Source organism: Schistocerca serialis, chromosome 3 (genome assembly GCF_023864345.2).
Source record: "Schistocerca serialis cubense isolate TAMUIC-IGC-003099 chromosome 3, iqSchSeri2.2, whole genome shotgun sequence".
Taxonomy (NCBI): domain Eukaryota; kingdom Metazoa; phylum Arthropoda; class Insecta; order Orthoptera; family Acrididae; genus Schistocerca; species Schistocerca serialis.
In genome coordinates this window covers 311,579,468-311,591,949 of record NC_064640.1, presented here as the reverse complement: position 1 = coordinate 311,591,949, position 12,482 = coordinate 311,579,468, and the positions used below count along the sequence as shown (strand labels likewise).

Genomic DNA, 12,482 nt, shown 5'->3' with positions numbered 1-12,482 from the left:
CAATACCGACTTTTTTCCTTAATATGTTTCTTCACAAAATTTTTCGTGTAATTCTGTGTTGCGGCTTACCCACAAAATAAACAGTTTCTTTTAAGGTAAAATTTTTGAAATGACGATCTGCAGATGTGCAACTTCATTTTCCGACGCACCCGTTATAACATAATGATCCTTCTAGAAGGATTTCCTGCACTTCACGGGAACAACAGCAGCAGTACAGTTCGTGAAAATAACATGTTTACCATCCTTTCTCGTCTTAATCCTCTTGATGAACTTATGTATGCCTTTTCCCTTCACTGTGTCAGATCTACTCCTTCTATAATACTTTCACCATAAAGAAAACATTCAGACGTCATGCTGACTTCCACTGACGAACGTAACTGAACAATGTGCACTTGCTGTCTACGATATTTAACAGTGGTCAATAAAAGGCCCGGCAAAAAGCACGCATTTACGATAGTGGAGCAACAAAACAGAGAGATTTATTGTATTCATAAATTAACGAAAACACAAGTATGAACATTGGAAAAAAACCACTGAATGGAAAGAAAAAAATTGACAGTCATCAATCACGCGATTTCCATAATACTGATAAATGAATGAAACAACAAGCATGAACATTCGAAAAAACCACTGAATAGAAAGGTAAAAATTGACTGTCATTTATCACACGATTCCCATGAAACTGATTAATGATGATACTTACTTGAAACAGTGTTCATCGAAAGGTGAAAAAAAGCATTTTATGATGTAGCGGAGAAGACATGGAAGTAACATTGTTTCGTGAAAGTATGTTATGTGGTGTTTGTTTGCAGTATGAGGATGAAATTAAGTTAATCCTGAGGAGGGTCCAGTACAGTTTCTGAAACATTTAAACCAATTAAGGTCAATTAAGTTGATTAGGATTGATGTGGTTTTGATTGATTTGTCCTTGACTTTTACTTTGGCATTGATGTCGCGTTTAATTAAGGTTTATGACCCTATGGGAGGGGAGGGGAAGACGCCACCCCACTTGGAGTCCCCACCCCGTTGGGGGCACCGCCCCGTTGATGTCAACAGCCATTTTATACTAGCATAGAGCACTTGTGCTACTCTAAGAGCAGCAGTGGCAGCCATTTTATACTGTACCATTACTCCAGGTATTGCAGCTCTGATTATACATGCGTGAAATCATTGTATGTTAGCACAGAACACTTGCGTTATACTAAGATCTGACATTAGCTTGTACTGGTATTAATAGAGGGAGCAGCTCTAACTGTACGTGCATGAAATCATACTTGCTCTCTCTCTCTGTGTATAGTGTAAATGTAAGGTTTCTTTTACTAATAACAACGATATATAAAAATGGCTTATAGTTTGACAATATATATACAATTTATTGTTGTTTTTTGAAAAAAAATTTAACATTGTTTTTTTAAACTTTACACAGTTTTTAAAAGACATTATTAAATTCTCTATATTTTTTCGATAACCAAAAGTTATTTTTTATTTATTCTTGTTATTATTCACAAAAAAAGGAATCCATACTTGCTCTCTCTCTGTGTATAGTGTAAATGTAAGGTTTCTTTTACTAATAACAACGATATATAAAAATGGCTTATGGTTTGACAATATATATACAATTTATTGTTGTTTTTTGAAAAAAATTTTGACATTGTTTTTTTAAACTTTACACAGTCTTTAAAAGACATTATTAAATTCTCTATATTTTTTCGATAACCAAAAGTTATTTTTTATTTATTCTTGTTATTATTCACAAAAAAGGACTCCTTGATCATTTATACTGCAGAGAGAGAGAGAGAGAGAGAGAGAGACAGAGCAAGTATGATTTCATTCATATACAACATATACAAGAAGAACTGCCCCCCCCCCCCCTATTAATAGCAGTACAAAATAATGTCAGCTCGTACAGGTATCAGCAGCTGACTTCAAGGGGGAGATAAGGATATTTAATGGGACAGAAAGTATTTACCAACAGGTGGATACTTTAAGAAATCAAATGTGTGCTAGTTACGCGATGGATGAAGAACTTATGCGCAGACAGAAGTGGCAACTCGATGTCTACTGGTTCTATGAGCGGTTATGGAGCAAGCTGTTGGCATTGGCAAAAAGAAAAAAAGAAAATCATCGCCTCTTCCAGGAAGCATCGTCCAACTCTGACTCTACCTGTTATTCAGAAGAGGAGGAGGATGAAATGCTTGAACCAATCACACCATACAGTGCTACGGAGCAACATATGAATGTTTACCTGCTTATATTTCAGTCTATATGTGGGTGTGCTTACAGTTAGATAAAATAACGTCTATCGTTGTTGTTGTTGTTGTTGTTGTGGTGGTGGTCTTCAGTCATGAGACTGGTTTGATGCAGCTCTCCATGCTACTCTATCCTGTGCAAGCTTCTTCATCTCCCACAACCTACTGCAACCTACATCCTTCTGAATCAGCTTAGTATATTCATCTCTTGGTCTCCCTCTATGATTTTTACCCTCCACGCTGCCTTCCAATGCTAAATTGGTGATCCCTTGATGCCTCAGAACATGTCCTACCAACCGATCCCTTCTTCTAGTCAAGTTGTGCCACAAACTTCTCTTCTCCCCAATCCTATTCAACACCTCCTCATTAGTTATGTGATCTACCCATCTAATCTTCAGCATTCTTCTGTAGCACCACATTTCGAAAGCTTCCATTCTCTTCTTGTCCAAACTAGTTATCGTCCATGTTTCACTTCCATACATGGCTACACTCCATACAAATACTTTCAGAAACGACTTCCTGACACTTGATTCATACTCGATGTTAACAGATTTCTCTTCTTCAGAAACGCTTTCCTTTCCATTGCCACACATTTTATATCCTGTCTACTTCGACCATCATCAGTTATTTTGCTCCCCAAATAGCAAAACTCATTTACTACTTTAAGCCTCTCATTTCCTAATCTAATTCCCGCAGTGTCACCCGATTTAATTCCACTACATTCCATTATCCTCGTTTTGCTTTTGTTGATGTTCATCTTGCATCCTCCTTTCAAGACACTGTCCATTTAGTTCGACTGCCCTTCCAGGTCCTTTGCTGTATCTGACAGAATTACAATGTCGTCGGCAAACCTCAAAGTTTTTATTTCTTTTCCATGGTTTTCAATTCCTACTCCGAATTTTTCTTTTGTTTCCTTTACTGCTTGCATAAGATACAAATTTTATAACATCGGGTATAGGCTACAACCCTGTCTCACTCCCTTCCCAACCACTGCTTGCCTTTCATGCCCCTCGACTCTTATAACTGCCATCTGGTTTCTGTACAAATTGTAAATAGCCTTTCGCTCCCTGTATTTTACCCCTGCTACCTTCAGAATTTTAGAGAGTGTATTCCAGTCAACATTGTCAAAAGGTTTCTCTAAATCTACAAATGCTAGAAACGTACGTTTCCATTTCCTTAATCTATCTTCTAAGATAAGTCGTAGGGTCAGTATTGCCTCACGTGTTCCAGCATTTCTACAGAATCCAAACTGATCTTCCCCAAGGTCGGCTTCTAACAGTTTTTCCATTCGTCTGTGAAGAATTCGCGTTAGTATTTTGCAGCAGTGCCTTATTAAACTGATAGTTCGGTAATTTTCACATCTGTCAACACCTGCTTTCTTTGGGATAGGAATTACTATATTCTTCTTGAAGTCTGAGGGTATTTCGCCTGTCTCATACATCTCGCTCATCAGATGATAGAGTTTTGTCAGAGCTAGCTCTCGCAAGGCTATCAGTAGTTCTAATGAAATGTTGTCTAGGCCTACTCTCAGGGCCTTGTTTCGACAGGTCTTTCAGTGCTCTGTCAAACTCTTCACGCAGTGTCATATCTCTCATTTCATCTTCACCTACATCCTCTACCATTTCCATAATATTGTCCTCAAGTACATCGCCCTTGTATAGACCCTCTATATATTCCTTCCACCTTTCTGCTTTCCCTTCTTTGCTTAGAACCGGGTTTCCATCTGAGCTCTTGATATTCATACAAGTGGTTCTCTTTTCTCCAAAGGTATCTTTAATTTTCCTGTAGGCAGTATATATCTTACCGCTATTGAGATATGCCTCTACATCCTTACATTTGTCCTCTACCCATCCCTGCTTAGCCATTTTGCATCTACATCTACATCTACATCTATACTCCGCGAGCCACCTTACGGTGTGTGGCGGAGGGTACTTATTGTACCACTATCTGATCCCCCCTTCCCTGTTCCATTCACGAATTGTGCGTGGAAAGAACGACTGCTTGTAAGTCTCCGTATTTGCTCTAATTTCTCGGATCTTTTCGTTGTGATCATTACGCGAGATATATGTGGGCGGTAGTAATATGTTGCCCATCTCTTCCCGGAATGTGCTCTCTCGTAATTTCGATAATAAACCTCTCCGTATTGCGTAACGCCTTTCTTGAAGTGTCCGCCACTGGAGCTTGTTCAGCATCTCCGTAACGCTCTCGCGCTGACTAAATGTCCCCATGACGAATCGCGCTGCTTTTCGCTGGATCATGTCTATCTCTTCTATTAATCCAACCTGGTAAGGGTCCCATACTGATGAGCAATACTCAAGAATCGGACGAACAAGCGTTTTGTAAGCTACTTCTTTCGTCGATGAGTCACATTTTCTTAGAATTCTTCCTATGAATCTCAACCTGGCGCCTGCTTTTCCCACTATTTGTTTTATGTGATCATTCCACTTCAGATCGCTCCGGATAGTAACTCCTAAGTATTTTACGGTCGTTACCGCTTCCAATGATTTACCACCTATGGCATAATCGTACTGGAATGGATTTCTGCCCCTATGTATGCGCATTATATTACATTTATCTACGTTTAGGGAAAGCTGCCAGCTGTCGCACCATGCTTTAATCCTCTGCAGGTCCTCCTTTCGATCCCATTTTTGAGACGTTTGTATTTCTTTTTGCCTGTCTCTCAGACACATGAAATCCACTTATTTTCACTCCCTATAAAAACCACTGCATGCTGTTTGGTGTGGCAGGAGCTATAAAGGAGTGATTAGGTGCTGGGCTAATACGAATTTAGACATCCTTCAAAATAAATTCATTAACTGACAGTTCCTACTCATGAGTTATTAGAAAACATAATGTTCGACCCCTTTATATTTTTAAGGGTACCCTTTACAAGGCTTACTCTTAATTAATAATATTGACACTGATCCAACATCAAGGGTACAATATCGGTGATACACTAGTGAAAAATACACTCAAAACTATTTTAAAAATGCATGTAGTAGCCTTCAAATAAATTTGCATTAACAAACTGACAGCAATTCAAATCTAAAAACAGAATTCAGATAAATCCAATTTAACAGAGGCACTTGAAATACACAACAAATAACAGCCGGACCATCATATCACAAGTTTTGTACACACCAGTTTTTCTCATTCCACGGTTTAAAATTTGCTTATTTACTGTACAGGAGTACTGAACAATTTCAAAACACGGTTTGTTGCAAAACTTCTTCAGATGAACGCCAAATTTAAAGATGTGAACTGTTCAGTTACAAAAGGTAATTACTTAACTCAAGAACAAATCTGCAGCATTAGAATTCATCCGCTGCTACCTCAGTGGGTTTACAGAGCCGTAATAGTGCAATCTTATTGTATTTCACACGTCAGACCTGCTCACGCTTCCTGGCAATACATTACACACATCATTAAATTGTCGTGATCAGACCTGAAACATAAATCAGTTACCACTGGTCCCATACATACTTGCAAATAGGTAGCCGCACCAGGGAAAACTCAGTGACAACCTTGTAATATGAACAGTTAAAACTAACAAATAGTCACAAAATAGTGGAATTAATGGCACCCCACAACGGCAAAGTCAATTACAATTTTGCAACAAGAACAACCTAAAACACACAGATGGGCAAGTACTCAGTAACAAAGTTACTCACTTTCGGTGGAGTTATCCAGTTTTCTCGCGTCAATGCATCCACGGTGCAGCGACAGAATAGTAACGACTGTACAGACCTCCGACCGTTGCTTTAACTGCCTATCTCCTTCGGGCAACACCAGTATTGTGCAAACGAAGCGCTCTTGCACGCAAAAAGGGAGCTTCTTTCCGAATTACAGCTTCCCAAACAACGACTCTCAACTACAACTAGACCGCGCTATCACTCCAGGTGCGGCCAAATCGTTCTCCAGAACATACGTGGACTTCTTCCCGCACAGGGCTCCGCTCGCCACCTTCCTCGTGCTGCTGCTTTCCGAATTACAGCTTCCCAAACAACGACTCTCAACTACAACTAGACCGCGCTATCACTCCAGGTGCGGCCAAATCGTTCTCCAGAACATACGTGGACTTCTTCCCGCACAGGGCTCCGCTCGCCACCTTCCTCGTGCTGCTGCTAACTCAAGACTCCTGTCCCTCGCTGCGCGTCACACACCGCCTCGCGGACCACATTCGCACCACAAGCCTCTCTGGCAAAGCGATTCTACACAACCGCAGATTCCTCCAGAGAGGCGCAAAGTCGAAAAATGCCAAACTTTCAGGAAAATTTCGACGCACGACAGGCTAGTATCACGTTAGTTGACGACAAGCCTGTGTAAATCAAGTAACCTCATAAGAAAAACGGTTTCCAGTAACCGACTGGTCCTGCAGCGAGACTGCCAGCAGGAACAGGAAGAAGAAGAATGGTTCACTATTCCCTGAAAATATAATGGGGATGGTAATTGGACTGTAAGACTGTGGTAAGACTAACGTTGTTTTATCACTGCTAACCCACCTTGAAGGCGTTCGCTTCGAGCACATATACGTATTTTCGAAAAACGCGATTTCAGCCCAAGTGCCAGCTGCTGCAGGAAATTTTGCATGGATTGATGGTGTATCCTACAGACATTTAGTGACAGTAGCGACACTCCAGCTTTTGAGAAGATTAAGTCAAACAGTGTGTCCATATTTGCGGTGTAGGCGTTGAAAACCAGAACCCAATATGGGCATGTTTCTGTTTTAGACATCATATAAAATGTGACATCTTTTGCCTGAGTCAGATATATACACGGATTCAGAAGCTGTTGGTTAGGGATAATGTGAACCTTATTATAGCTTTCAGCAGGACAACATGAATTTACAGCATATTTACCAATCCTATATGAGAGGTGATATGACATTCAACGAATTTGTGGAATTGCTAGAATCATACACCATATAAATGATCAGATCGTCAAACAATGATGCACTATAAAAACAGGTGGTTAAATGCCATATTTGTGATCATCCATTAGACAGAAAACTGGAAACTCTCCGTAGGGACCACTGTCATCTGGCAGGGAAGTTCCTCAGAGTTGCTCACAACAAATGCAATCTGAAGCACAAATTGCTATGGCACAACGTGTATTTTTTCATAATTTGATTGGATATGATGCTCATTTTCTTGTTGAGCATTCATACTTGGGTGCGATTGGCATGGAGAACGACAATGTTAGTATCATTCATGAGTCGATCGAGATGTACATCTAGTTCTCCAAGCGGGTCACCCCAAGAATTAGGCTCAGATTCCTGCATTCTGCTCGATTCATGCCTGTTTCCCTTCAGAATCTGTCTGATACAGTGCATCAGATGGATTTGCACATTACCTGTGCAGCATATCCTGATGTACAGTTTCAGCTAGTGACGAAGAAAAGAGTCTTTCTTTACAAATATCTGGGTAGTATGGAAAGACTCAATAAAACGACGGTGTCCCATATTCGCCAGTCGACTCACCAGTTCTACCATTACGGATACAGATTATGTGCAGACGATGAATGTTTGGCATATCCAAACTCAGGTGAAAATGCCCGACTCTACATGAAGACTGACGTTTATCTGCTTGCGGACATTTTCGAAAAGTTCAGGAGTGTATGCATGGTTGTACTCTCTGGACCCTGCCTTCTATTGAACCACCTTGAGGCTGTCGTAGGACGCCATGCTTAAAAAGACACATGTCAGGATCGAACTTCTGACGGACCCTGACATGCTGCTCTTTTTCGAACGTGGAATTTGCGGGGTACTTTGTCAGCGCGTGCACAGGTATGCCATGGCAAATAACCCACGAACGATCAGGCGAATTCCTCCACTTTGCATGACGTGCACAGTGATTTGCCATTATGCCCTGAGCAGCTAGTCCCGCATAATGGGTCCATACCTAAGTCGATGACAACGCTGGTGGATAAGCAGCGATTTGTAATTCGCTATAAAACCTCCAGCAACGTCTTAGTTTGGCTATAAGGCTTGTTAGAGTCATCCACGCTGTATCCTTCAAGTAGTCTTGCTGGCTGAGGAAGTACAGTGATTTAAACACCCGAAAGAGGGCTCTCTCGACATGCGATTTTGAGAAAGATTTTTTAAAGCTAATGAACGACTCATTTTTTGGAAGACCATGGAGAATATTAGACAATAACACTATGATACTTTATTTTGCTGTTGAGATCGGCCTTGTGGTGCAGTAGATTATATTGTCAGACCAAACTTTTGACGGGTCACAATTTTCAAGAAGGGCCTAGTGACTGTGGAGATTGCTAAGGTTGTAGTGAAGTTCGCGAAGCCTGCATATATCAGTATGTGTATCCTGGACCTCAAAAAACTACAATATGTACCACTTCCACTATGGGTTTGGGATACAGTGAGTTTCATCTACTGGGTGAAAGTCTGCGACCCACATGAGGTAATTAGGTGCAATCCCAACGCATCTGACACATCCTGATATGCTGTCGATAATTCTTATTGAATAATATCCCTGAACAAGAATGTTATCGGCTTAATGAAGAACGAGGCGGGTGGGTCATTGATTGTGGAGTCTATGAGATTGCGGGAAAAGATATATGCAACAAGCTTTTCATCTGTATGAACTGTTTAGGGACTCTGCTGTATGGGCACTATTCTCTCCCTTTCTAGTGATTACGTGTAAATATACAGTGTGCCTCACCTAACTCTGCTACCTCAAAAATCTCTAGAACAACAATAGATATTAAAAATCGGCTTTCACCAGCATGAACGTACGGCAGGGGCTTAGGAAACCAAATACTATGCGAAATTTTAAAACGTAAACAAATACTGTTTTCAACACAAACTTGTGTGTTTCTAAATAGACACCCCCTATTATTTCGTATACGATCATTAGCATGAAAAATCACAAAAATAAGGGCGTTAGTTGCATCGCAATATGTCGATTACATCCCGAGAAATTGCGAAGCGAAGTTGACGCTTGAAATGAATGAAGCACACAGCTAGCGCATGTCCTGAGAATCAAGGGTGCACTTCAGGCTGCCGTTAATCGTGATGTGATTGACGTACTACGTCAGTGGAGTGTTAATGTAACATCTTTGGCCCACATATCATTGATGACACTCCTAAAGGGAGGATAGTTTAGCCCCTTCATGAGCTGTGCCTTACTTGAGCCGGTCCACCTCTTATAATGTGTCAAATAATGCGGTATCAGAATGATGGATGTCCTGCGCATAATGTTTATTGTTGCGAAATGACAGCTAAAGGTACAATTAGTGGTAACACGCTTGGTTTCACGTTTCTAAACCTCATAAGTTCTGAAATATGTGACTCGTAAAGGATAGCAACGGCGTCACAGTTTCTGACGTAATGCATCGCATGTGTAACGTAATTCACATATGTTGCCACATCAAAACCTGTTTTCTTGTGGCTTGTTACATTTGCCATCATCTAGTCGATACGCCGACCTTCAGTAACGAAGAAAAACTAGATATTATTTTAATTTATGGCGAATGTCACAGATATGCAACCGCAGCTGTGACACTGTATGCTGAACGCTACCCAGATCGGCGGTGTCCGTCACGTCGAACCATTGGCAACATCTTCAAGACATTCACGGAAACAGGAAGCTGGGCTGCCACAAAACGTTGACGTACAACGCCAGCGACTGGCAATGGAAACGAAACTGCTGTTCTGGCTGCTGTAGCGCACAATCCACGGGTGGCTGTACGAGAAATTGCACGAGGTGTAGGAATGAGCCACAGTAGTGTGTGCGGAATCTTGCATCGTCATCGGCTTCATCCGTTCCATATCTCACTGCTCCAGGAACTGTACGGGAATGACTTTGAACGCCGCATTGCATTCTGTCATTTTGCACATCAGCAGTTGCAAGGTAATCCAGTATTCCTAAGCAATACGTTGTTTACGAACGAGGCTTGATTTATAAATCATGGTAATGTGAATCTGCGTAACATGCACTACTGGTCCGTGCAAAATCCCCACTGGATTCGCCAAGTTGCTCATCAACGACAGTGGAGTGTCAGTGTTTGGTACGGTATCATTGCTAACTGTATTGTAGGTCCCCATTTTTACCGCAGAACATTGAATGGACAGCGATATGCATCATTTCTTCAACACACAATAGCGGTCCTCATGGAGGCTCTATAATTGGAAACTCGTCTATCAATGTGATTTCAACATGATGGATGTCCCGCACGCAATGCAAAAGTTGCCAGAGACGTTCTAGATGTGACATTTCCAAATCAAATAGGTGGATGGGGCGGGGGGGTACTGTGCCATGGCCAGCACGGTCCCCCCGACTTGACGCCATTAGACTTTTTTCTCTGGGGCGCAGTGAAAGACAGAGTGTATCAAGAACCCCCCAACGGCAGTAGAGGATATGCAACATCGTAATTACTGCAGCGTGCGTGGCAATATCTGTAGAAACTCTACAATCTGTGCAACACTTTCTCGTTACCCGTCTTCAAACGTGTATTGATGCAAACGGAGGGCACTTCGAACATATGATGCCTTGACACAGTTTCATTGGTCAAGATGTGGATGTATTTTCTATGCTGGATGTAATGCACAACAATACAGTTTCTGAGGGCGACAGGGCACTAGTAAATATGTTGAACAAAGTGAGTTCAAGTGTGTTATCTCTAATTGTAGCTCTAGTTGTCATTTTGCTAGAATAAACATACATTTACAATTTCAAAAACGTAACTTTGCGTTGGACGTGTTACTTGTTTATTTTTGTGGATTGTGCATACCTTCCCATTGTGAGCCCCTGACAAAGGCAGCGTGAGATCCACGCTTGAGTCTCAGGACGTGCGCTAGCTGTGTGCTTCATTTATTGCAAGCGTCAATTTCGCTTCGCAATTTCTCGGGATGTAATTGACGTATTGCGATGCAACCAATGCCATTATTTTTGTGATTTTTCATGTTATTGATTGCATACGAAATAACAGGGATTTCCATTTAAAAATACACAAGTTTGTGTTGAAAATAGTATTTTTTTACGTTTTAAAATTTCACGTAGTACTTGGTTTCCTAAGTCCCTGCCGTACGTTCATGCTGATTAAACCCTTTTTGAATATCTATTGTTGTTCCAGAGATATTTGAGATGGCAGAGTTAGGTGAGACGCTCCGTGTATGGGGGAATAGTGAAATGAAGCGTTTGTCATAGATTTCACTCGCTATCTCTATATTACAATCTCTCTGTGTATGTACATGCACATCTAAAACAATAAACCTGTTTATTATTATATGTGCTGTGTACACAAGACTGAGGTCTCTTTTTCTTCTTCCGTCAACTGTTTCACCTGCTGCTGCTGCTGCTACTGCTGAGGGAGTCAGTAAATATATTTACCTAGTGTTTAAAAATGTATCTGTGCTAGTATTTCTGCTATATACAATTTCAAAAACAATTTTTTAAAACAGATTCATCTGTTGTACATAGTTTGAAAACAATTTTTATCTCTGCTGTATACTTTTTGAAAAAATATTTTTTTTTAAATTCAAAAAAACTTTCAAAAATGTTAAAGATGTTAAAAAAAATTTAAAATGTTACTGTTTAAAAAATGTTAAAACATTTATCATAAAAAGTCATTAAATTATATACAAGGTGTTTCAGTTAAATTTACAAAGTAATAGGTGACGAAAATTTATTGTGTAAGTCAACGTTTCACTCTGTGCGGTCCTACGAACGTAGTTTATTGTGTTATTTTCCAAAGACTTACAGCAAACAATATAGTTTTTTAACTGGAACAATAGTAGCTTTCATTATACACTGGAGTCATTGAAATCAACTCTGTACAAAACAATTTAAGTCACATTGTTATCACTTTTAGTTTGGGACATAAAAACCCTTCAAAGGTTCAGTGGTCGATACCACACGCTGTACATAATATGTGACTGTGTGGCGATGGATGTTCTGGCGGCAGAATGAGGTGTTCAAATGTGTGTCCATGTTCCCGAATGCACAACGCTATGGGCCTTCCAAAGTACATGCAGACAAGATGTAACATCGCCGGTCTCACGGTGCGACATGATTCCCCAATGTGCCGTTTTAGATATTCTGGGGCTGTGAGCTCAGTGGCATAAACACGATTCTTTAAATATCTCCAAAAAAAGAAGTCTACTGGGGCAGTCCATTCATGAGGACCACGGCGCCCCAACCATCTTCCAAGTAATCTGTTGTTCAGGTCCTCCACAGCAGCATGCGCAGAACGGGCTGGGTGATCATTATACTG

At 40.7% G+C, this 12,482-nt stretch overlaps 1 protein-coding gene across 1 annotated transcript in view; it reads left to right on the top strand.

Moving 5' to 3' along the window:
* Positions 1-12,482, top strand: part of LOC126470115 (MAM and LDL-receptor class A domain-containing protein 1-like) — a 336,480-nt gene that overhangs the window by 268,727 nt on the left and 55,271 nt on the right. The window lies entirely within an intron of this gene.